This window comes from Rhyacophila brunnea, unplaced genomic scaffold (assembly GCF_057557595.1).
Source record: "Rhyacophila brunnea isolate RB1 unplaced genomic scaffold, BYU_Rbru_1.0 scaffold_13, whole genome shotgun sequence".
Taxonomy (NCBI): domain Eukaryota; kingdom Metazoa; phylum Arthropoda; class Insecta; order Trichoptera; family Rhyacophilidae; genus Rhyacophila; species Rhyacophila brunnea.
The window spans coordinates 20,524,765-20,551,602 of NW_028232785.1; the positions used below are offsets into that span (position 1 = coordinate 20,524,765).

Sequence of the window (26,838 nt, forward strand, 5' to 3'; positions counted from 1 at the left end):
ATACAATAGTAATTGGTGTTAAAACTAAAATACATACTAATTATTATAAGGTTACATAATATAATATTCATAATACCTAGGCCCGACCCAAGATAAATGTGTGGGTGAACAAATTATACAAATGTTTGAATGTTTGAATGAAACACAACGCAAGTCTGAAAATATTGCTATCAATTTTAATATAATAATTTTGACATACATAATTATCTTTTTTTTATTCAACAAATAATTCACAAGATTTAAGAATGTAACATTCCAATTATTGAACATACATAATTTTGCAAACACTTCTGAGAAAATATATTATAACCAGTAGAAAAAATCTTTTTGAAAAAAGTAAGACGAATCGGAATGCAATGCAGGTTCGAGCATCTTTCTTGCATCACGCCCACAATGCTAAAGGAGTCATACTTAATTACGACAAATTTTAACTAATGGCTTTTAATACTCACTGAAGCGCTTTCCAAATTGAGCTACTATTGGCGATCAGCTTTTGTATTTTAAATCAAAGTAGGTATTATTTTAATTACCAACCGACGTCATGAATCACTCCCATTTGTTGTAACTTACTTGAACTTGCTAATAATTTTTACTTGCTATTATTAAGTGTTTTCAGGGCTCGAAATGGACCGGAACGCACCGGAGCGCCGTTCCGGTTCATAAAATCCACAAAATTATCGCTCCGTCTCGTGGAAATATTAATTTGACCATCTGAGCTAGATATTTCATATAATAAAAAAATAACACACTTATTTTTATAAATCACATTTACAATTAATGTAGTATAGTATAATATAGTTGATATTTTCGTAAAATTATCGAGCGCTCCGGTTCGTAAAATTTTCCATTTCGAGCGCTGAGTGTTTTCAAAATTATGTATACATAATTAAATTTGTAGTGACGAGTCGACGGTAGCGTGGTCTCGTGAAATGTTGTTTTGATTAAATCGAGAAAATATTTACCGTGTGCCCACTGGATTCGTGCCATTGTGTTCTACCAACTTAACCAACGTTGCGACGAAATTAACTAGTAGGTTTTTTACCACTTAATTTTTCGTTAATTTCAGCAGTCTGATTTTGTATTTTAATCAGGTTCGAACCCGCTGGATGTCGTATTAAACAAAAAGATATTTTTTATTGAATATGTATTTTTCTGAGGTGTTTTCAAAATCTAAAGCCGGGTACTCATTAGCGAGCCTTAACTGTGACCGTTCCAGATACAGTAACTGGTATTGACGCCAAATAATTAATGCGCAAACCTAATAAATAATTATTTCGTATCTACAATTATTGGTTACAGTATCTGGAACTGTTACTCGCTAATGAGTACCCGGATTTATATTCGTAGGGTTGCTGCCAAAAGCTCGTACATAGGTCGATAATTTAGGTATTAAGAGTTAACAAGGGATTATGTGTCTGTCCTATATAAATATATTTACACATTAGAAAAAAATCAAGGTCATCCGATATATTATAGAACATGCACATAAAGCACAAAGAAATTAGCATTATGCCTGATTTTAGAGGGCATGTCAAGTTTCGAATTGCAATACTTCTTAATCAAAACAACATTCCATGAGACCACGCGTCGTTACTTCTGTTAAAACTCTAAAATTGTCTATAACGATTATTGCCTGTGTGTTAGTATTTTTGCACATGTTTTCTATTCGCGGTGTATGTATCAAAATATTTAAAATTTAATGTTCGTAAAGAAATGTTTGTAAACGGGTGTTGTATTCAATTCTCAAACAGTTTTTATAATCGGTATATAATATTATGTTCCCACAGATATTATTTATGGAGGTCTAATCTATGTTTGAATAATATTAAGTTATTTACATAATTATATTATGGTGTGGAATCACAGTCGATTTTTTTAAATATGTACACCCCCGGAATGAAAAAGGTTGGAATCTTGGGATTCCGGTATTACTCGATGGACTGAGTTTGAAAAGGGTACAGGTGAAGATACAAGTAAAAATAAATGAGTTAGAAATTGGTTTCCATGTATTTACATACCTGCCAAATGGTGCGTGAAAACAGATTCCAGGGTTCGCAAAATTAATAGCAAAGTAATAATGGTAAAGCAGTTTAGGCCTGGGTAAATCATTTCTATGGGAGTAAAATTTTACAATACATTTACAATAAAAATGTTGATTATTTTTGGATCAACCTACATTATTATGTGAACAAACATTTTCAATTATGAATATAAATAAAAACTCTTTACGATCAAGTATCACCGATGAACATTTACAAGCAGTACTACAAAATTAACACCTGAAATTAAAAAAAAAAACCTTGAGAAATGTACAACAGTTTCATTCTTCTCATTACATTGTTGGATAAAGAGAATCATTTATTTTTTATTACAACGTTTTTCTTAGCTCGTATTCTTATTTGTCCGGTGGTTCTTTGTCCGGTAAAAATCTTGCAATCGATTTTTAACTAACTTCCCGACTAACTAGACATTTGTAACTTTTAGAATATTTCAGAACACGATGCCAATGCATTTTTTAATACTTTTAGTAATCTTTAAGTAGAATTGAATTCATTTTCAGTTAATTCTGTTTTGAATGAAAAGTTATTTCGCCAGCATTATTGGTTGCTAGAGGTCTGGGGACCTAGCAACTAAATTATTAATATATACGTGCGTTACTATAGAAATCAATATGAATGTCAAAATGACATTTCAGTATTATTTCTATCAAGTACAAATTTTTTTGATCGTTTAAGCTAGTCAAGTCAAGTTTATATGATTCTACAGAAAATTTAAAAACGTTGTATATAAAAAGTTCTTTTTATCTTGTAATTATTTATCTTGAAATTCCTTTTTCACGATAATAAATAATGTATGTTTAAAAATAGTATTTTACTTGCAGTCCGCCGTTCATTTTATATTCCTATTGTGGCCCTTTAACCAAAAAGTTGGCCCAGACCTGGCCTACTGGGTGTCGTAACAGTTTTGAAGAAGGGTCCACTTTAATATTTAAGGCAATAAAACCAAGGGACACAGAGCAAACCGACTATCCACAAATATTGAACGCGCGTTATTTTCACGTGACAAACTTTAATGCATATTATAAGACAGACGTAACTATTGAAAATAACATATTCTTTAACAAGTGTATAAATTTAACCGACATTTTTCCAGAATAGATTTTTTGGGTTCGCACTGTCTATTCTCTCCCTTTCATCGACGTTTCGGGTTCGATACAGAGGCCATTTTCAATAGACGAGACAAAGTGTATAAATCTATATCGATTGCATGAATAAATTTGTCTGTATTAAATGTTGTTATTATTTTAATAGAAACGTATCTAATTCGAATGTTTTTCCCACTTGTTTCTCACGTTGTAATTCAATCATTATTATTACACCAATTCGTGTTAATAACAGAAATTGCATTGTGAGTAATAACTTAGAAAAATCTCTAACAGATAAAATTTATTCATAATATTATTATGAGATCTATAATTATTATTGTCAGGCCGCGGTATAAAAAAAACGAGTTCCTAATCTAGTGTTAGTTATTGCGTAACTTCGAATTCATTATGGTAACCTAACTGTTCACAGTATATTACGAAGTATTTAGATTGCATCTTTTATTAACAATAACATTAACTACTTGTTACATAGTTTTTCAACAAGAAACACAGTTTACCGTATTGCAATAACTAGCATTACCGCGGCCTGAATATGGTGAATACATTATCAGTAGATCTGTTAATGCAGTGTATCTCAAACTGGGTGTTAAAACTCTTGTAGTCCCTCAGGACATTAAAATATACATTTGAGAATATGTGTGACATTATAGTTTCGAAATTGAAAAAGGTCATTTATTTTATTTGTGTCCTATCAGATATTTTTCGTTAGTTCACAGGGTCATGTTACTTTGTTTAGCTGACTCTATAGATGAAAGGGTACAATGGCAATGGTTATAATAGAAAATACTAAACACATTTTATCGCGAATTCCTTGTAATTTAAAAGTATTATTTTTTGAAGTTATACTTCTTTTAGCGCGTTTGGTAGAGGGTAAATGGAGAGTTACGAAACACTGTTACGAACGTGCGACACCACAACGAAGGATTAAACGTCAGAGTGACAGTTGTTAAAAATAAATAAAATAAAATAAAAATAAAAATAAAAACAACGAGAAATAATTATATAATTTAGTAATAGAAGTTAAAGAGTATAGAAATAAACCAGCGGCGTTCCAATAAGCGGTCTATTTTCTTGAGTGTGTAATTTACCAAGATAATTAAATGAGTAATAGTAAAAAATATTAATAATAACGGACTAAAGGACTAAAATAATTTGAAACCAGCGGCGCTCCAATAAGCGGCACTTTTTCTTGAGTGTGTAATTTAACAAGACAATTAAAAGAGTAATAGTAAATAATATTAATAAATACGGCAACAACATAATTTTAAACCAGCGGCACTCTAATAAGTGGTCCGTTTTCTCGAGTGTTTAATTTAACAAGATAATTAAAGCCTTCATAATAAATTAATTAAAATTTACGCCAAAGAAGTATAACTTCTAACGCGCGTACATAAGTACACGCACAGATTTTTTAAAGAAATAAACCGAATTTAAAGTAGGTATGTAATAAATTGAATAAACAATGACTTTCACACCTTTTAGGAGCATCGTGGATGCACCGCGTACCTGTAGGTGCAGGCCAAGAGGAAGGATTCGGCTAAGGACAGGGAGTGCAACCGTGGATGTCGAACCGCACACCAAAGTGCATGCTGAATGACAAGGCTATAATTCTAAATAATAATATATAATAATATTAACAGAATGACTATACACAACTTTCAGAAAGACTTTTGTGGATATGCATGTACCATACGCTGAAACCGTAGGCAGCGATCCCCACGAAAATGGCATCATAGGCTATTCTGAGTACCAGCCATATGATAAACCCTCTGGAAGGCCGTCCTGGCCAATTTATTTTTTGATCATGCAGGGTCATGTTACTCTATTCGGCCGACCCAGGAGGCTTTGAATAGAGGTTTGGCCACCGTTTGGTATGAGGTGTGTAATGAATTGATTATTTTCACGAAAGGATTCTGCAGCTAAGTCGAGTTTATGCATTGTAATGCTTTAAACATAAGTATTATCATCAATTCAACGGGAAAATCTCGCGAGTGTTTGAATCGAATCGAAGAAAAAGTCTAAAATAATCAACAATGGTAGTGTTTTCGCACTTATTGCATGTGCTTTACATGATGTTTACCGATATAAATGATAAGAATGATTTCATGATTACAGAGTTGGCAGACCATGGGGAGGGAGAGTCGAGCATTGGACAATGGCGGTTTGGAAATTGCACGTGCAAACAAAACCTCGGATAAAAAATCACTATCATAACTATGCTGCAATTCATTATCTGTTTTGGAGATTTTAAAAGAGAGCACGTACCTACCTGATGAACAATCACAGAATTCCAACAACATTCCATACTTACCCGCATTATTCGATGTGTTATTAAAAGTCATAGGTCTATACTAATACAAACAGGAATGGCCGCCTTCAGCGAACGTCCCTCTTTAACACTAAATGACCCAATCTTCGGGCTTGTAAGTCCTTTATGATTTACATCGAAGGATCGGAAAAAATCTGGATTAGAATAATTTTAATAATAAATTATCATTATAGAGTCAACCAATAGCATAAATAAGAAATTTGCTCACCGATAGACATGCTGTAGATTGTAGATTGTAGTAACGAAATAAAACAACCATCAAGAGATAAATAACGTAAAATTGTTCAGTTAAAATCAGACGCAGTGTTGTCAACCGTACTTTAATAATTATAGTACAATACTATAATTTTGAATTCGCAAAAAATCTAAAATTCTATAATTTTGAAGGATTCGAGACGAAATAATATGTCGTAGTATATTCTTGGGTTTTCACCGTGTCTCCTTCTTCCTTAGGAAATAATATGTTCCTGTACTATAATTTTTTCAGAAGTAGGTTCTTACTATAATTTTTAACATTTTGTACTAATAATCAACATAGAAAAGGATGGCAACACTGATCGGACCATAGAGGTATTAAATAAAAACAGGGGCAATAAATCCGCTTTCTCATAAAACGAATGAAGCAAATTTCTTCAGCAAGCGTCTTTGCCAAATTAAGGGTTAATTCAGTTTGCACGGTGAAATGTTTTTAATTTGAATGTCGTTGAATTATTTTAAAACATAAATAAGGACCGTAATACAGATGATATCGAGTTGGCATATTTACCTAAAATGAATCGCACGCGAGAAACGTTTTTTTGGTTAAAATCATTCATTACCAGACCTATAAGAATTAGTGACAAAGTTGCCTCTCCCTACGCGCAGGGTCATGTTACTCTATTCGGCCGACCCAGTAGACATTGAATGGATGCATCTCTGCCTACTAGAGGCACCTAGCGGAAAAATACGAAGGTTGCAATCTTTTTTATTTATATAACATTTTATTTCGGTATGCTCCCAATATTGAAGCTGAAATAAAAAGGATTTCAAGTTGTAACTACGCAATTACATTTTTAAAATTTTTTTAAAAATCTCTGATCCCTGGATCTATTTTCGACCTAGAAACCCAATAAAACACTCATAACATTCAAATTTAATTTTAAACATCTTTGCCAAATTAAGGGTTAATTCAGTTTGCACGGTGGAAAATGTTTTTAATTTGAATGTCGTTGAATAGTTTTAAAACATAAATAAGGACCGTAATGAAGATAATATCGAATTGGTATATTTACCTAAAATGGGACGCACGCGAGAAACGTTTTTTGGTTAAAATCATTCATTACCAGACCTATAAGTAGTAAAAAAAGTCGCCTCTTTCTACGCGCAGGGTCATGTTACTCTATTCGGCCGACCCAGTAGACTTTGAATAGAGCTTTGACCACAGTTTTATGTGGTGTGTAGTTAATCAACTATTTATGAATCTTATCGATTATTCAAAAGGTACGAAATGATTTTTTTTCCACGAAATGGATATGCGGATAGCGCCTTTGTTATATTTTTGAAGTTATACTTCTTTTCGCGTGTTTAGGAAATTAGATCAGAGTGTATTTTTGGCGTGTCAATTGTAACACATAATTTATTTATTCACACAATAATAAACGCACTCGATTGGATTCGAACCACCGATTGTTCGGTTATCAGCCGAACGCACTACCTTTACGCCACAGTATGATAATGCAATCCTGACGATTATACAGTATAAAATTGTTTAGAATTGTTCCGTTGCCTAGACAGAGAATTTGTTATTGTCGGCAATTTGCTATTAGTTACGTAAACAAACTATTAAACGTTATAGTGGAAGTTGTTACTTTAAAAATCAAAACAACGATAAATAATTATATGTAATATAAGTTAAAGTGTAAAGAAATAAACCAACGGCATTCCAATAAGCGGTCATTTTTCTCGAGTGTTTATTTTAACAAAATAATTAAAACCCTCAAAATAATTAAAATTTACACCAAAGAAGTATAACTTCTAACGCGCGTACATAAGTACACGCACCGTTTTTTTTAAGAAATAAACCGAATTTAAAGTAGGTATGTAATAAATTGAATAAACAATGACTTTCACACCTTTTAGGAGCATCGTGGATGCACCGCGTACCTGTATGTGAAGGTCAAGAGGAAGGATTCGGCTAAGGACAGGGAGTGCAACCGTGGATGTCGAATGACAGGCCAAAGTGAATACTGAATGACAAGGCTATAATTCTAAATAATAATATATAATAATAGTAACATAATGACATACAACTTGACGAAAGATTTTTAGGATATGCATGTACCATACGCTGAAACCGTAGGCAGCGATCCCCACGAAAATGGCATCAGAGGCTATTCTGAGTACCAGCCATATGATAAACTCTCTGGAAGGCCGTCCTGGCCAATTTATTTTTTGATCATGCAGGGTCATGTTACTCTATTCGGCCGACCCAGGAGGCTTTGAATAGAGGTTTGGCCACAGTTTGGTATGAGGTGTGTAATGAATTGATTATTTTCACGAAAGGATTCTGCAGCTAAGTCGAGTTTATGCATTGTAATGCTTTAAACATAAGTATTATCATCAATTCAACGCAAAAAATCTCGCGAGTGTTTGAATCGGATCGAAATAAAAGTCTAAAATAATCAACAATGGTAGTGCTTTCGCACTTATTGCATGTGCTTTACATGATGTTTACCGATATAAATGATAAGAATGATTTCATGATTACAGAGTTGGCAGACCATAGGGAGGGAGAGTCGAGCATTGGACAATGGCGGTTTGGAAATTGCACGTGCAAACAAAACCTCGGATAAAAAATCCCTATCTTAACTATGCTGGAATTCATTATCTCTTTTGGAGATTTTAAAAGAGAGCACGTACCTACCTGATGAACAATCACAGAATTCCAACAACATTCCATACTTACCCGCATTATTCGATGTGTTATTAAAAGTAATAGGTCTATACTAATACATACAGGAATGGCCGCCTTCAGCGAACGCCCCTCTATAACACTAAATGACCCAATCTTCGGGCTTGTAAGTCCTTTATGATTTACATCGAAGGATCGGAAAAAATCTGGATTAGAATAATTTTAATAATAAATGATCATTATAGAGTCAACCAATAGCATAAATAAGAAATTTGCTCACCGATAGACATGCTGTAGATTGTAGTAACGAAATAAAACAATCATCAAGGGATAAATAACGTAAAATTGTTCAGTTAAAATCAGACGCAGTGTTGTCAACCGTACTATAATAATTATAGTACAATACTATAATTTTGAATTCGCAAAAAATCTAAAATTCTATAATTTTGAAGGATTCGAGACGAAATAATATGTTCCTGTACTATAATTTTTTCAGAAGTAGGTTCTTACTATAATTTTTAACATTTTGTACTAATAATCAACATAGAAAAGGATGGCAACACTGATCGGACCATAGAGGTATTAAATAAAAACAGGGGCAATAAATCTGCTTTCTCATACAACTGAATGAAGCAAATTTCTTCAGCAAGCGTCTTTGCCAAATTAAGGGTTAATTCAGTTTGCACGGTGGAAATGTTTTTTAATTTGAATGTCGTTGAATTGTTTTAAAAGATAAATAAGGACCGTAATACAGATGATATCGAGTTGGCATATTTACCTAAAATGAATCGCACGCGAGAAACGTTTTTTGGTTAAAATCATTCATTACCAGACGTATAAGAAGTGACAAAGTTGCCTCTCCCTACGCGCAGGGTCATGTTACTCCATTCGGCCGACCCAGTAGACATTGAATGGATGCATCTCTGCCTACTAGAGGCACCTAGCGGAAAAATATAGAGCAAGAGGCTCCATACTTGGCCGCATTATTTGATGTATTTACTAAAACCCGTAGGTGGATACTAATACAAACAGGAATGGCCGCCTTCAGCGGACGCCCCTCTATAACACTAAATGACCCAATGTTTGATCTTTCAGCTTACTAGTCTACTGGGCTTGTAAGTCCTTTACGATTTACATCGAAGGATCTGTCTTCGGAAAACATCTTGATCAGAATAATTTAAATAATAAATATTCATTATAGAGTCAACCAATAGCATAAATAAGAAACTTGTTCACCGATAGACATTATATCGATTATAGTAACGAAATAAAACAACCACCAAGCATAAATAACGTAAAATTGTTCAGTTAAAATCAGACGCAGTGTTGTCAACCGTATTATAATTATTATAGTACAATACTATAATTTTGAATTCGCAAAAAATCTAAAATAAGTACTATAATTTTAGGCAAATATGTCAAAAATACTATTATTTTGAAGGATTCGAGACGAAACATGTTCAAATTTAATTTTAAACATCTTTGCCAAATTAAGGGTTAATTCAATTTGCACGGTGGAAGCTGTTTTTAATTTGAATGTCGTTGAATTGTTTTAAAACACAAATAAGGACCGCAATAGAGATGATATCGAAATGGCAAATGAATCACACGCCACAAAACGTTTTTGGTTAAAATCATTCATTACCGACCTATAAGTAGTAAAAAAAAGTCGCCTCTTTCTACGCGCAGTGTCATGTTACTCTATTCGGCTGACCCAGGAGGCTTTGAATAGAGGTTTGGCCACAGTTTTGTATGAGGTGTGTAATGAATTGATTATTTTTACGAAAGGATTCTGCAGCTAAGTCGAGTTTATGCGTTGTAATGCTTTAAACATAAGTATTATCATCAATTCAACGGGAAAATCTTGCTATTGTTTGAATCGAAACGAAGTAAAAGTCTATAATAATCAACAATGGTAGTGCTTTCGCACTCATTGCATGTGCTTTACAGGATGTTTACCAATATAAATGATAAGAATGATTTCATGATTACAGAGTTGGCAGACCATGGGGAGGGAGAGTCGAGCATTGGACAATGGCGGTTTGGAAATTGCACGTGCAAACAAAACCTCGGATAAAAAATCCCTATCTTAACTATGCTGCGATTCATTATCTGTTTTGGAGATTTTAAAAAAGAGCACGTACCTACCTGATGAACAATCACAGAATTCCAACAACATTCCATACTTACCCGCATTATTCTATGTGTTATTAAAAGTCATAGGTCTATACTAATACAAACAGGAATGGCCGCCTTCAGCGAACGCCCCTCTATAACACTAAATGACTCAATCTTCGGGCTTGTAAGTCCTTTATGATTTACATCGAAGGATCGGAAAAAATCTGGATTAGAATAATTTTAATAATAAATGATCATTATTGAGTCAACTAATAGCATAAATAAGAAATTTGCTCACCGATAGACATGTTGTAGATTGTAGTAACGAAATAAAACAACCATCAAGAGATAAATAACGTAAAATTGTTCAGTTAAAATCAGACGCAGTGTTGTCAACCGTACTATTATAATTATAGTACAATACTATAATTTTGAATTCGCAAAAAATCTAAAATTCTATGATTTTGAAGGCCTCTCCCTACGCGCAGGGTCATGTTACTCTATTCGGCCGACCCAGTAGACTTTGAATAGAGTTTTATAGTTTCGTGAAGTAGGTATGTAATTAATTAATTTCGTATTGATTATTCAAAATGTACAAAATGTGTTTTTCCACGAAAGGGATATCAGATGCGGATAGCCTGTTTGGTATAGGCATTCGAGTTTTCAAACAAAAATTTTGATCGAAACGACATTTTCGAACTAATCACAAGTCAGTGGCATTTGAGAAGTGTTTTTTGGTCCAAATCATTCGCTACCAGATATTTGTGAAAAATAATGCCTCTTTCTATGCGTAGGGTCATGTTACTCCATTCGGCCGACCCAGTAGAGATTGAATGGATGCATCTCTGCCTACTAGAGGCACCTGGCGGAAAAATACGAAGGTTGCAATCCTTTTTATTTTTATAACATTTTATTTTGGTATGCTCCCAATAAGTAGCTGCAATAAAAAGGATTTCAAGTTATAGGTACCTACGCATTTACATTTTTAAAAAATCTCTTTAAATCACTTACGTAAAAAATAAAAAAATTTAATAATGAGATGGGATCCTTTAAAATTTCACATTTTATGATATTTTTTTAAAATTGTTAGTTTATCTTTGACTTAAAATAAAAAAATATTTTTTTTTTTTTTGTTTTCAGATACACATTTGTTAATTAATACAGCTTAAATTGTAAATTATCAAAAAATGTCTCAAATTGCAAGCTTCATATTTTTGGAGGTATTATCAATGAATTGTATTGTATAATTTAATATATTATTATATATCATGTTTTGATCAATATACAAAAAAAATGTCAACTTTGTAATCACACGTTGTTGATAATTATGTATTTCTAAATAGGTAGGTACCAATGATAATCGTTACTGGAAAATACCGGAATAACGGTTTGGAAGCACCTGGAGATGTCAATCCGTAGTTGGAACATTTAATTTTTTGATCATGCAGGGTCATGTTACTCTATCCGGCCGACCCAGCAGACATTGAATAGAGTGACCTTTTTTGTTTTGTATATTTAACTGACGTAACCTCCTCGTCCTGATGTTAATTCGACATTTTCTAATATAAGTTCTGGTGTACAAGTAAAATGTTTCGCGACTTTGTTTCCGAGACATCGACGTAGATACTGAGCGTCATGTCCCGCGACATGTTGCTCGATTTGTCTCCTAGTGAATACAATATGGCATAAATTGAGTTGCCTCTTTCTACGCGCAGGGTCATGTTACTCCATTCGGCCGACCCAGTAGACTTTGAATAGAGTTTTGGCCACAGTTTCATGTGGTGTGTAATAAATTAATTACGGCAATGCAAAAGTTACCCTTCACTATTTATTATCGTTACTAGAAAATACTGGAATAACGGTTTGGAAACACCTGGAGATGTCAATCCGTAGTTGGAACATTTTATTTTTTGATCATGCAGGGTCATGTTACTCTGTCCGGCCGATCCAGTAGACATTGAATAGAGTGAAAGTTTCTGTTTTATATATTGCACTGACATAACCTCCTCGTCCTGATGTTTCTTCGACATCTTCTAATATAAGTTCTGGTGCGTACCAGCAAAATTTTCCGCGACATTGTTCCCGAGACATCGACGAAGTCATTGAGCGTCATGTACCGCGACATGTTGCTCGATTTGTCTCCTAGTGAATACATGGCATAAGTTGAGTTGCCTCTTTCTACGCGCAGGGTCATGTTACTCTATTCGGCCGACCCAGTAGACATTGAATAGAGTGACAGTATATTTCCAGACGAAACATGTTCCTGTACTATAGTTTTTTCAGAAGTAATTTTTAACATTCTGTACTAATAATCAACATAGAAAAAGATGGCAACACTGATCGAACCATAGAGGTATTGAATAAAAAGAGGGGAAATGAATCGGCTTTCTCATACAACTGAATGAAGCAAGCCAACAATAGCCGAACACTTACGAAAAAAATGGACAGCGTTAATTAAGATTTACTTTGGTCATTATAACGTACACATATAATATAATGTTAACGTGGAAATTTTGCCGCAGCTTGATTATCAGCTTACCTCCCCATACTTTTTCACCATACCTACCTGCTTCACCATACTTTCTTATAACCTGCCGCCCCTAGGATCGGACGTAATAAAAATATACAATGAGTGAAAAAGACGCGAATACTGCAGTAAATTTTCTATTTTCTCTGGATCTATTTTCGACCTAGAAACCCTACAAAACACTCATAACATTCAAATTTAATTTTTAACATCTTTGCCAAATTAAGGGTTAATTCAGTTTGCACGGTGGAAATGTTTTTAATTTGAATGTCGTTGAATTATTTTAAAACGTAAATAAGGCGCCGAATGCAGATATCGAATTAATATACGTACCTAAAATGAGGCGAGAAACAGTTTTTTGGTTAAAATCATTCATTACCAGACCTATAAGCAGGGCTTTTTTTTTAAAAAAAAAGGTGCCGGAACTCACTTCATGTCAAGCTTTTTACTAAATAAAATTATATTCAAATGTCACTTAAATGAAATTTAAAGGAGCTATGCCACGAAGCGAACAAAAAAAGGTTGATTTTTACGATAATTTTTTATTTTAGTCAAAACAAAGCTACAGAAACAATAAAATACATACATTATATTTGAAATATATTGTACAAATAAGACTAAATAAGACTAACTTTAAAATATAATTGTAAATACATATGTAATGTATTTATTTATGAACTTGAATAAAAGTTTAGAGTGATTTCCAAAGTTTTTTCCAATTCTCGTCTGATACATCATCTCGATTCCTTTTCTTAGTGTTAGAGTCTAAGGCCGAATGTCTTCCTTTAAGTAACCACCTATCAACATATTTTGAAGGATCGAAAAGTGTCAAGGGTGGTCCCACGAGTTTGATGAACAAGAGTGCCGAAACTGTTTTAGTGTTTAACGAAGCTCTTGTTGGGGTAATAATAAGATTCATTTGCAAAAACCCCCGTTCACATTCACTTGAAGAAATGGGAATAGAATTCAGAGCATATACCAAACGCAAGAGTTTTTCAGAATATGTCTTTTCGAGAATGTATTCGCGAAATCCACGAATCATTTCTCGTTCATCTAGTTGTAGCCTGATCGAAATGTTTCTAATTTCCATCTCTCCAAATGTCAACCGATTATCAATGTCTTCAGGCCAATATTTTTGGTCAAGTACGCGAGCCCAAAGTGCAAACTCAACATCTTTATTATCTAGCAGCCTTTTTTCAATTGACGTTTTCAACGTGGAATAAAATATTTTCGGATCAATAGGAGGATCATTTTTAGAAACTTTTTCGTGAAGTAAAACTCCACGAAAATGCAGATTGCTTATAGCAGCTGCAGCACATTTATAATAGGGTCCAAAATTCTGTTTTCTTTCTTCAAAAACTTGAACGAGTTCATTTATTTTTCGATTTGCAATGTAAAGGTTCACATTGCGATTTTGTAGGTCCAAACTAAGTTCCGACAATTCTTGGAGAGCGTCGCACATCAATGCTAGATCCAATAAAAATGCTGTTGATGTTATTTTGTTCTTTAAGCCACTGTAAGTACACTTGTCATTTTTATCTCTTGTAGGGTCATTCATCGCTTCTTCAAAATGACGCACAAGGGATTCATAATTATTCCACACAGCCGAAACTGAACGAAAACTAGATGCCACCCATCGGGTACTTAAAACTCTTCCGATTTTCAGTACCTCAACGCCTAGTGATTCTGCACATAAATGCAACTCTCTATTATTTTTCGGCGACGCGTGGTATAAAACATAAAGTTTATCAATAAATGATTTGAATCTATTGATCCCTGAAATTTTTTTTACAACATCACTTACTGATAATTCTAATCTGTGATTAGTACAATGCCAAACTATAATTGAAGGAAATTTTTCTGTCAGCAATTTTTTCACTCCATTTTTAGAACCTAACATCACAGCAGCGCCGTCGCATGCAACCGAAACTAAATATTTTTTTAAATATTCTTCTGTCATCCCATATAAATCAAGAGATTGGAGTAATGATTCAAATATTCCTTTTGCCGTTACGTCTTTAAGTTCAATCAAATCCAAAAACAAATTAATTGGTGAATTCATTCCAACACTTTCGACACAGCATCGAACATACACAATGAGGGTGGTTTTTTGGCTTATGGTGGTAGACTCATCAATTATCAAAGAAATTATATTTTTCGATTGAACAATTTCTTTGAAAACATTTTTTCTCATTTCATCACATATATGATTTACAATGTTAACACATGCGTTAGTGGAATGGAGAATATGACCCATTTCGATCCCATTTAGTTCTTGGAGATTAATTTCACTTTCAAACATATTGAATGATTGATTTTCCTTAGCTACTTTATATGCAGTTCGAAAAATGTTTGCTGTTATTACTTTTTCGCGAGATAACGATTTTAAAAAAGTATTTTCAATCTGCTTTTTTTTGGCTTCAGAAATGATTTTTAACGCTGCTTTGTGTGCAATAGATCCTCTGTGATCGAAATTTTTTTTTCGAAGTGACCCCAATTGTAGCTTCCTCTCTTTCCCAGAATACGTGATTTCATTATTGGCCCATTCTTTGGATATTTTCATTCCCATTGTCGTTTCAGTTCCAAGAGTTCCAACGTTTCTGCAAATTGTGCAGCCAAGTTTCATTTTGTGTACGTTCAACCATTCGTTTTTTGAGCAAAAATCGTTTTTTTGATCTAATGACCAGCAGTCTGGCCAATCGTTTTGAGTTCGACCTTGATCCCCGAGATCAGCTAGAGATGATTCAGGAACATCTACATGTACCGATATTTCCATATCTTCTGTCATCGTTTCTGTTTTGAGCTTTTTATTTGCGGAATCGGCGCCGCTGCCGGTGGTTGAGAAGTAACAGGAATTTTTTTTCATATTTAAACTTGGGGTTGCACTAAATAATATATAAAATAGTTGCACAACACGTAATCGTAACACAAACTGACTAAACAAACGTAAATAACAATATACGCAGATGCTGCCATGCGATAAACGTCAAACTGTCAAAATCATAATACGCAGCATACGTATGAAGCTAGTTACATACGCATGTTTGCTATTTAAACTATACGGTTACTTCACTAACACTAACACGCCAACATTCAAAATGGCTTCCACCTGTACCTTATTTTATCATTTTAACGAATTATTATTGTAATTACTTAAGCGCAAATATTTTTTCGTTTAATTGATTTTGAAATAAAACCGTGAAAAAAGGTGCCGGAACGCCGTTCCACCGCGTTAAATGGAAAAAAAAGCCCTGCCTATAAGTAGTTAAAAAGTCGCCTCTTTCTACGCGCAGGGTCATTTTACTCTATTCGGCCGACCCAGTACACTTTGAATAGAGCTTTGACCACAGTTTCATGTGATGTGTAGTTAATCACATATTTATTAATCTTATCGATTATTCAAAAGGTACGAAATGTTTTCTTTTCCACGAAATGGATATGAGGATAGCCCATTTGTTATATTTTTGAAGTTATACTCCTTTTGGCGCGTTTGGGAAATCAGATCAGAGTGTATTTTAGGCGTGTTACATAATGTATTTTTTCACACAAAAATAAACGCACTCGATTGGATTCGAACCACCGATTGTTCGGTTATCAGCCGAACGCACTGCCTTTACGCTATACGCTGAAACCGTAGGCAGCGATCCCCATGAAAATGGCATCATAGGCTATTCTGAGTACGAGCCATATTATGATCAACTCTCTGGAAGGCCGTCCTTTCCAATTTATTTTTTGATCATGCAGGGTCATGTTACTCTATTCGGCCGACCCAGGAGGCTTTGAATAGAGGTTTGGCCACAGTTTGGTATGAGGTGTGTAATGAATTGATTATTTTCACGAAAGGATTCTGCAGCTAAGTCGAGTTTATGCATTGTAATGCTTTAAACATAAGTATTATCATCAATTCAACGGGAAAATATTGCGAGTGTTTCAATCGAATCGAAGAAAAAGTCTAAAATAATCAACAATGGTAGTGCTTTCGCACTTATTGCATGTGCTTTACATGATATAAATGATTTATGATTACAGAGTTTGCAGAGCCATTGAGAGGGGAGTCGAGCATTGGACAATGGCGGTCTAGAAATTGTAAGTACAAACAAAACCTCGCATAAAAATCCTTATCTTTACTTTGCTGGAGTTCATTATCTGTTTTGGAGATTTTAAAAAAGAGCACGTACCTACCTGATGAACAATCACAGAATTCCAACAACATTCCATACTTACCCGCATTATTATATGTGTTATTAAAAGTCATAGGTCTATACTAATACAAACAGGAATGGCCACCTTCAGCGAACGCCCCTCTATAACACTAAATGACTCAATCTTCGGGCTTGTAAGTCCTTTATGATTTACATCGAAGGATCGGAAAAAATCTGGATTAGAATAATTTTAATAATAAATGATCATTATAGAGTCAACTAATAGCATAAATAAGAAATTTGCTCACCGATAGACATGTTGTAGATTGTAGATTGTAGTAACGAAATAAAACAACCATCAAGAGATAAATAACGTAAAATTGTTCAGTTAAAATCAGACGCAGTGTTGTCAACCGTACTATTATAATTATAGTACAATACTATAATTTTGAATTCGCAAAAAATCTAAAATTCTATGATTTTGAAGGCCTCTCCCTACGCGCAGGGTCATGTTACTCTATTCGGCCGACCCAGTAGACTTTGAATAGAGTTTTATAGTTTCGTGAAGTAGGTATGTAAATAATTTCAAAATGTACAAAATGTGTTTTTCCACGAAAGGGATATCAGATGCGGATAGCCTGTTTGGTATAGGCATTCGAGTTTTCAAACAAAAATTTTGATCGAAACGACATTTTCGAACTAATCACAAGTCAGTGGCATTTGAGAAGTGTTTTTTGGTCCAAATCATTCGCTACCAGATATTTGTGAAAAATAATGCCTCTTTCTATGCGTAGGGTCATGTTGCTCCATTCGGCCAACCCAGTAGAGATTGAATGGATGCATCTCTGCCTACTAGAGGCACCTAGCGGAAAAATACGAAGGTTGCAATCCTTTTTATTTTTATAACATTTTATTTTGGTATGCTCCCAATAAGTAGCTGCAATAAAAAGGATTTCAAGTTATAGGTACCTACGCATTTACATTTTTAAAAAATCTCTTTAAATCTCTTACGTAAAAATTAAAAAAAAATTTAATAATGAGATGGGATCCTTTAAAATTTCACATTTTATGATATTTTTTTAAAATTGTTAGTTTATCTTTGACTTAAAATAAAAAAATATTTTTGTTTTTTTTGTTTTCAGATACACATTTGTTAATTAATACAGCTTAAATTGTAAATTATCAAAAAATGTCTCAAATTGCAAGTTTCATATTTTTGGAGGTATTATCAATGAATTGTATTGTATAATTTAATATATTATTATATATCATGTTTTGATCAATATACAAAAAAAATGTCAACTTTGTAATCACACGTTGTTGATAATTATGTATTTCTAAATAGGTAGGTACCATTGATAATCGTTACTGGAAAATACCGGAATAACGGTTTGGAAACACCTGGAGATGTCAATCCGTAGTTGGAACATTTTATTTTTTGATCATGCAGGGTCATGTTACTCTATCCGGCCGACCCAGCAGACATTGAATAGAGTGACCTTTTTTGTTTTCTATATTTAACTGACGTAACCTCCTCGTCCTGATGTTAATTCGACATTTTCTAATATAAGTTCTGGTGTACAAGTAAAATGTTCCGCGACTTTGTTCCCGAGACATCGACGTAGATACTGAGCGTCATGTCCCGCGACATGTTGCTCGATTTGTCTCCTAGTGAATACAATATGGCATAAATTGAGTTGCCTCTTTCTACGCGCAGGGTTATGTTACTCCATTCGGCCGACCCAGTAGACTTTGAATAGAGTTTTGGCCACAGTTTCATGTGGTGTGTAATAAATTAATTACTGCAATGCAAAAGTTACCCTTCACTATTTATTATCGTTACTAGAAAATACTGGAATAACGGTTTGGAAACACTTGGAGATGTCAATCCGTAGTTGGAACATTTTATTTTTAGATCATGCAGGGTCATGTTACTCTGTCCGGCCGACCCAGTAGACATTGAATAGAGTGAAAGTTTCTGTTTTATATATTGCACTGACATAACCTCCTCGTCCTGATGTTTCTTCGACATCTTCTAATATAAGTTCTGGTGCGTACCAGCAAAATTTTCCGCGACATTGTTCCCGAGACATCGACGAAGTCATTGAGCGTCATGTCCCGCGACATGTTGCTCGATTTGTCTCCTAGTGAATACATGGCATAAGTTGAGTTGCCTCTTTCCTCGCGCAGGGTCATGTTACTCTATTCGGCCGACCCAGTAGACTTTGAATAGAGTTTTGGCCACATTGGCCACAGTTTCATGTGGTGTGTAATAAATTAATTACTGCAATGCAAAAGTTACCCTTCACTATTTATTATCGTTACTAGAAAATACTGGAATAACGGTTTGGAAACACTTGGAGATGTCAATCCGTAGTTGGAACATTTTATTTTTCGATCATGCAGGGTCATGTTACTCTGTCCGGCCGACCCAGTAGACATTGAATAGAGTGAAAGTTTCTGTTTTATATATTGCACTGACATAACCTCCTCGTCCTGATGTTTCTTCGACATCTTCTAATATGAGTTCTGGTGCGTACCAGCAAAATTTTCCGCGACATTGTTCCCGAGACATCGACGAAGTCATTGAGCGTCATGTCTCGCGACATGTTGCTCGATTTGTCTCCTAATGAATACATGGCATAAGTTGAGTTGCCTCTTTCTACGCGCAGGGTCATGTTATTCTATTCGGCCGACCCAGTAGACATTGAATAGAGTGACAGTGTTTTGATATTCTGTTTTGTAAATTATCTGGTGAAAAGTATTTGAAAGTACTATATCTTAGAATATCGACTTTAAACACTTATGTCAATCTCGAAGATATAATATCACACACCTGTTATTATATTAATCGCAAACGACGAAAAAAATATATAAATATATATATATATATATATATATATAAAGATATAGGTATAAATTATGTTTAAAAAATCAGCGGAAATAAAAAGTTTAAATATGGAACCATTTCTTATATATTTAAGCAATTCGGTCTGACTTGTACCCCTTTAAACCTTTAAAATACTAATACACATAAACACATATTATACTATAATTTCTTATCATAAGTATATTTGAAGCAATCACTCGAAAAATATAGGATAAACGAGTGGCAAAGGGTGGAGGTAAGCTGTGAAGATTCAACATAAATAGTGCACACTAAACTTTGTCAGTCATACTCACTTGTTTCGTTGAACTAAGAATACAATTTGCAGATGGTGCTGGTTAGTTTTTAAAATTAAATTAAGGCCTGCCTAAACCAAACCATGATAGTTATGATATGGGCGATCCGACAAAAATATTGCACACCTTTTCAGTAATACTTGTCTTGTTTGTTTTCTTTGAATTACTAATACATGATAATATTACAGATGGTGTTGGTTAGTTTTTTAAAATTCGTTAAGTTCTGCCTAAACCAAACCGTAGTTGATAAAAATACTCTTCTATCTGTACAATAACTAATGTACGTATGCTTTAATGGTATAATCTCCTTACGCACTGTTAATTGAATTTAAAATAATAACAAACACTAGATACGCACTATAGTTTTAGTTCAATGAAAACAAATACATTTGACTGAAAAAGTTTAGTGTGCACTATTTATGTCGGACCTCAACAGCCTACCTCCACCCTTCGCCACTAGGATAAAGTTAAACACCTGTTAAAGAATATGTTATTTTCAATAGTTAGGTACGTCTGTTTGATAATAATAATATGCATTCAAGTTTGTGATGAAATTAAAAAATATTGTGGACAGTCAGCAGACTTTGTTATAGGTACTTTGGATTTATAGCCGGAACATCATAAAGTACCCTGCTTCAAAACCTTGCTCCATGACAAAATGTTTATTGGGCAATTATAATTTGAAATTTCTACAGAATTTTTAAATAAATATTGAAATAAAAAACTTTGTAGTATTAATTATTAATTCTTGTAAAAATTACAACAAAATGAAATGTGGCTGTTGGTTCATCTTTTTTCCATGAGTTAATTTGACCAAAACAGATATTAAATGGCTACTGAGTATATTGTTAAAATTGATAATAGCTTTTTTGTTTTTAACATGTTTAATTTAAAAACAAATACTTAGAACATGTCAAGAACTGAATGACGATTTATATTTTTTAAATATATTAAAATTGGACTATCAAATAGTTGAATATAATATTAAAACTAATTATTATACTAAGATCGCAATGCAGAACCATACTTAGGAATGTAAGTGCCTAAAATACACGCCTATCTTTAAGAGGCTAATGACGGCAACTTAGACTGCGTCGCCTACAACAGTGGCGAGTGGTGCAAAAAGGCCGTTGAGATTCGATATAAATATAAATAATGCATACTAAACTTTTTTCATTGAACAAATAATACAATAATTTTTTGGTTAGTTTTAAAAATTTAATTGAACCCTACATAAACCAAACCATAATAGTTTAGGTATGCTATGGGCGATCTGACAAAAATAGTGCACATTTTTTCAGTCATACTTGTTTGTTTTTGATGAATTAAAAATACATATTATTACTGAATGTATTAGTTAGTTTTTTGTAAAATTCATGTCGCCGATAAAAAATATTATTCTAAAAGATAAACGAATATTTTTTGACTATTATCTACTATGGCTTGGATTAAACAATGTTTAATTGAATTTGAAAATCTAACAAACACTATCTACACATTATAGTACCAGTTCAATGAAAACATATAAGTTTGAGTGACAAAGTTTAGTGTTCACTATTTATGTCGGATCTTAACAGCCCACGTCCACCGTTCAACACTGGTCTACGGTTTACATACCTACGTAACAATATGTCATAATATAGCACAGTTGGGAAGGGCGGAGGTAGGCTGTTAAGATTTGACATAAATAGTGCACATTAAACTTTACCAGTCATACGTATTTTTTTTATTGTACTAAGACTACAATTATTTACAGATGGAGTTGGTTAATTTAAAAAAATCAATTAAACCCTACCTAAACCAAACCATAATAATTCTGGCATGCTTGGGGCGGTCCGACAAAATTGTGGACACTTTTTCATTCATACTTATTTGTTTTAGTTGAATTAAGAATACATTATATTATTACACATGTTGTTGGTATTTTTTTTAAAATTCATTAAGCCCTGCTTTTACCAAGACGTAACATATAAAAATATCACTCTATCTATAAGATATCTATAAAATTATGTATGATTTTATGTCATAATAATTATATATATTTTATAGATAGACGAGTATTTTTTTGACTATAATCCATTATGGCTTAGTTTTCGCAGGGTATAATTGAACTTTAAAAACTAACCAAACACCATCTGTGAATTGTCGTCTTAGTTCAGTACAATTGACAAAGTTTAGCATGCACTAACCTCTACCCTCGCCACTGAATTTATAGCAGGTAGTAAACCTACGGAAAAGGGCAGAGGGCTAGAACGAAACCATTAAATTTAAAATACGACCAAAACACTATACGTCCAGCTAAATTAGCAACCCTTGATGGTTCTGCATTGCGTTTTAATTATGATTATTGGAGGTGTGTATAATTAGTAATATCTCACAGGTGAATTCAAATCCGTCCTGGAAATATTGCCGAATCGTTGTCGTTGATGCAGAACGGTTCAACGAAGAACGTGGGAGTACATATTTTGGGGCAGTGACACCTTTCCTTCGCCATCTGGAAAAATAGAAATAGAAAACAAATGAGTCAATTTTTAGAGGTTTTGTGTATAAGGCCATCCTCTCACTTGAATACTAAAAAAAGACGAGACTGAAACTCCAGTATGTATCTAGCCACCGCCATCTTTAGATTAATAAAGCCTGAGCATAACTCTTTGCACAAACAACGAGTGGTCCACTTTTCAGCTGTCAAAATCAGATCCCAGATTGCTTGACATATTGATTCGGCCTTTCTCGTTTCAAATTGAATTATAAAAAATTCTCACATCAAATATATTATTAACTCTATCAGTGTTATTTATAAATAATATACATTCCTGTTATTCATCAGCTGTCAAAGTCAGACAAAACTTCACACAAAACCGGTGGTAATATCGATTTCAAAAAATATGTAGCATTGATCTATGCATTACATTTGTAGAAAGTGTATTAATGCTAGTGTATTATTTATCATTTAACTCATCATATAAGTGAACACGAGAGACGCGTCAGTATGAGCACTCTATAGACAATGACAGGTCATCTATAGATAACGGAAGGGGTGGAAAGGTAGGACCAGTCGTGAATATATCGGCTTTATCTTCAGTTGGCAATGATCTAGCTAATGTATTTCAATAGCGGCACGCTGACGGCAAGACTGGAATCTCTCAGTTTTAAATTGCCCGCAACTGAAACCGGGGAGACACGTCATGCCAGTCTCCCAGTCTCTCAGTTTCCAGTCACACATAAAATAGTGTTACCAATATCAGTAGATTCGATGCAAAATCATATTTTCTTACCAAAATTGGTAGCACTGAACTGAAATACACAAGCAATAGCAAGTCAAAACGTCAAAATTTAATAATGGACAAACCGATTTTTAATTTTAAATATGTGGCAGATGTTGTCCAATATACTCCTGCCTGTATACTGTTACAGGCTGCCAGAATATTCCCGTAAAGATATTACGGAAAAAGCTTAGAAGGAAGTAGGAAAGACAATGGGTTTGACAGTTTGAGGTTATGAGATTATTGGGTTTCAGTGGCCCCGTGTACGAGGCATCAGTCACTGGCCAGTTTATGAATTCCATCAGCAACCAGTTTGACGGATTTTAGTTTCTACGTGAGAGGGTGGCCTAAAGCGCAACCCACATTGAGGTGCATGTCACGGTGCTTGTCGCCTACTGTCACGGGCTGATCGCTTCCCGCGATGGGAAAAAAGTGTGTAATGTCGTTTTTCTTGGTGTTTAAAATGGTCAGACTGATCCTGTAGCATATTTTGAACATTTAAACTAACATTGTCAGTTGGAAAAATCTTCCGAAATCACCAGAACATCAATGAGGTCACATCACGTTGAAGTATGCAGTTCGCCATATCACACTTCACCGTGAAATGTTGTATCGGTAATATGTGGTCGTATATTAAAGACCGTCCAACCTCTTGGGTCGTATAGTACTGAGATAAAATTCATGTTTAAATAAAACATGGTTCTTGTCAGTTTACAAATTTTGAAAATAGCCGATATACTGGATTATTTGTCAAGTTAGGTTAGGTTAGGTTTTCATTCTTGAATTCATGAATTTTGCCAAAACCGGCTATGAAAATTGAATCAATGTTCATATTGAATCTAATAAAATTTGAGACCATATAGTATACGGCCATACCGATAGAAAGCTCGCGATGAACTGTGCTACAGTGAAATGGTTTAGGTACAATTTACATGACTGTGACTGGTGTTCGGCCAAGTGCTGCGGATGCCTGAAGATAATTTAAAACCTGGCTTGCCTTGGAAGGCCGCTAAATACTATGACATATATAGAGTGTTACGGCGGAGTTATGGGATGCTGGAATAACGCAAGAAGGCTGGTGAAAGACAGTTGAGGGGGGGGGGGTACAGTTTGGTGTCCATATATGCTCCAACGAAAGGGCGGACACCGTTAAAAAAGATAGAAGAAGAAAAAGTCTTTGAAGAAATACAAAGGCCGGCGGGACTCAAACACGTATTCACCGGATTTGTGCAAATGTGGTTTACCAATTGAACCACGTACATCCTACATAATTACAATGAAATTAACTAGAAATGATACATTCTTAAATCTTGTGAATTATTCATTGAATAAAATGAATAGTTAATTAAAAATTATTAGAAAGTTCGAGTAAGTTACATCATAAAATATTGGAGAAATCTGCGACGTCGGTTAGTAATTGAAGTAGTAGGTACCTATTTGATTTAATAAACAAAACCGATCACCAATAATAGCTCAATTTGGAAAACGCTTCAGAGAGTATTAAAAAAGCCATCAGTTAAAATTTGTCGCAGTTAAGTATGACGCCTTTAGCATAGTGGTCTATGTGCATGGGTGCGATACACAAGAGCATATGCTGGTTCGATTCCCGTCTTGTTTTTTTCAAAAAGATTTTTTCTATTGGTTATAATTAGGCTTATGATTTTTAGGTGCTAAAAAGTGAATAATAGGTACCTAAAATATGTAGATATACTTAATTGAAAAATATGTGCTAAAAAACAAAAATAGGTGCTAAAATTTGAAGTAAGTGTTACAATAAATCATATAGATATATTTCAACAGTTTAATTTATTATTTATTCACAAACAGAAAACGCTTTATTACAATAAATAATAAAATAATGCTTCAAATTTTCGAAAGTGAATCTCTGACAATTTGATCTTAGCAAATTTTTATAAATGGTAAAACTTCTTTCCACTTCTACAGATGTTATCACTGCGTATCTAAATGAAACTATTTCTGAAGTAGAAAAAATTTAAACATCTGAGACATCTGATGGATTTTCCAAAAGAGCTGTAATATTCTGCAGCGTTTGAAGTCCAGTATTTTTATTTAAAACGCTATTTAATTTTGAACTTATTTTTATTCCAATTGGTCCAGAAACATAGCAGCAGTATTGTTTAAAATATTAATATGCTCCACTAGTGACTGTAGATGATTCTAACATTACAATTGTGTTTACCAGATGACCATAATTTGATGTGATGAATGATGAATGCCAATTAATTTTTAATGGAATGGTTTCCCAATATTTTTGAGTTTATGTGAAAATATGTGCTTAAACTTAGAATATGTAAAAATATGTAATTATCCAAAAATATTTAAAAATAGGTGCTAACAAATAGGGCTTAAATGTTTCAAAATTGTCTGAAACAGATAGATATTTTTGATATTTTGTTGTGGGGCCGCTCAAAAAAAATATTTAAATACCTAGTTATAGTATATTTTCTCAGAAGCGTTTTCAACAATTATGTAGGGTTTTTCAATATTTAGAATGTTACATTCTTAAATCTTGTGAATTATTCGTTGAATAAAAGAAATGGTTTATTAAAATAGTTTTATTTGATTATCTCAAAATGTCTAAATGTAACATAGATCATTATTGAGGGGGAGGCTTTAGTTTAGAGTAATTAATTGTAAAACTTACCATCAAAAGGAAGCAAGCAAACAGGCCTAAGTTCGACAATATCTTAAATACAGTAGATGTGTACATTGTCAGTTCAGTATTCAATTTCTACTCGTTCAAGTATTTTTCAGAGAGTCACAAATTCACTTTACACACTGTCTGTATTATACGTTTCAGATTTGATAGCGGCTGCCAAATCGGTCATACAGACAACTTGAAATAAGTAATGGGGCAGACGATTAATACTTAATAAACATCCCCTTTTTAAAGTCTATACACGGTAAATAACTTACAATGTTATATTAGTATTTTCACGACAGTAATTCCGTTAATTTTTCATTGAAAATCTGTCGCCACATGAATAAAGTCACTGCAAATTAATACAACTTTATATTTTCTGTTATTTTATATTATAAGAGAGGTTTTTTTGTTATTTATTTTGCCGAGGCAAGTGTACTGGTCGAGTGTTGAAAACGAACTGTGAAATTTTCCCCGATTGCACTCCTTTTATAGCCTTTCTGCTGACACGGGAAATCAATAAAACCGTCTGGACCCCGGATCTCATACAAACATACA

General features: G+C 33.7%; 1 long non-coding RNA gene across 1 annotated transcript; it reads right to left on the reverse strand.

The window, feature by feature from the left end:
• On the reverse strand, positions 1 to 26,722 carry LOC147076874 (uncharacterized). Its single transcript, XR_015069381.1, has 3 exons — positions 26,284 to 26,722; positions 22,734 to 22,849; positions 1 to 2,279 (listed from the first exon to the last, which is right to left on the reverse strand). It is a non-coding gene; the product is annotated as an uncharacterized LOC147076874 (long non-coding RNA).
• Positions 26,723 to 26,838: the final 116 nt, after the last annotated feature.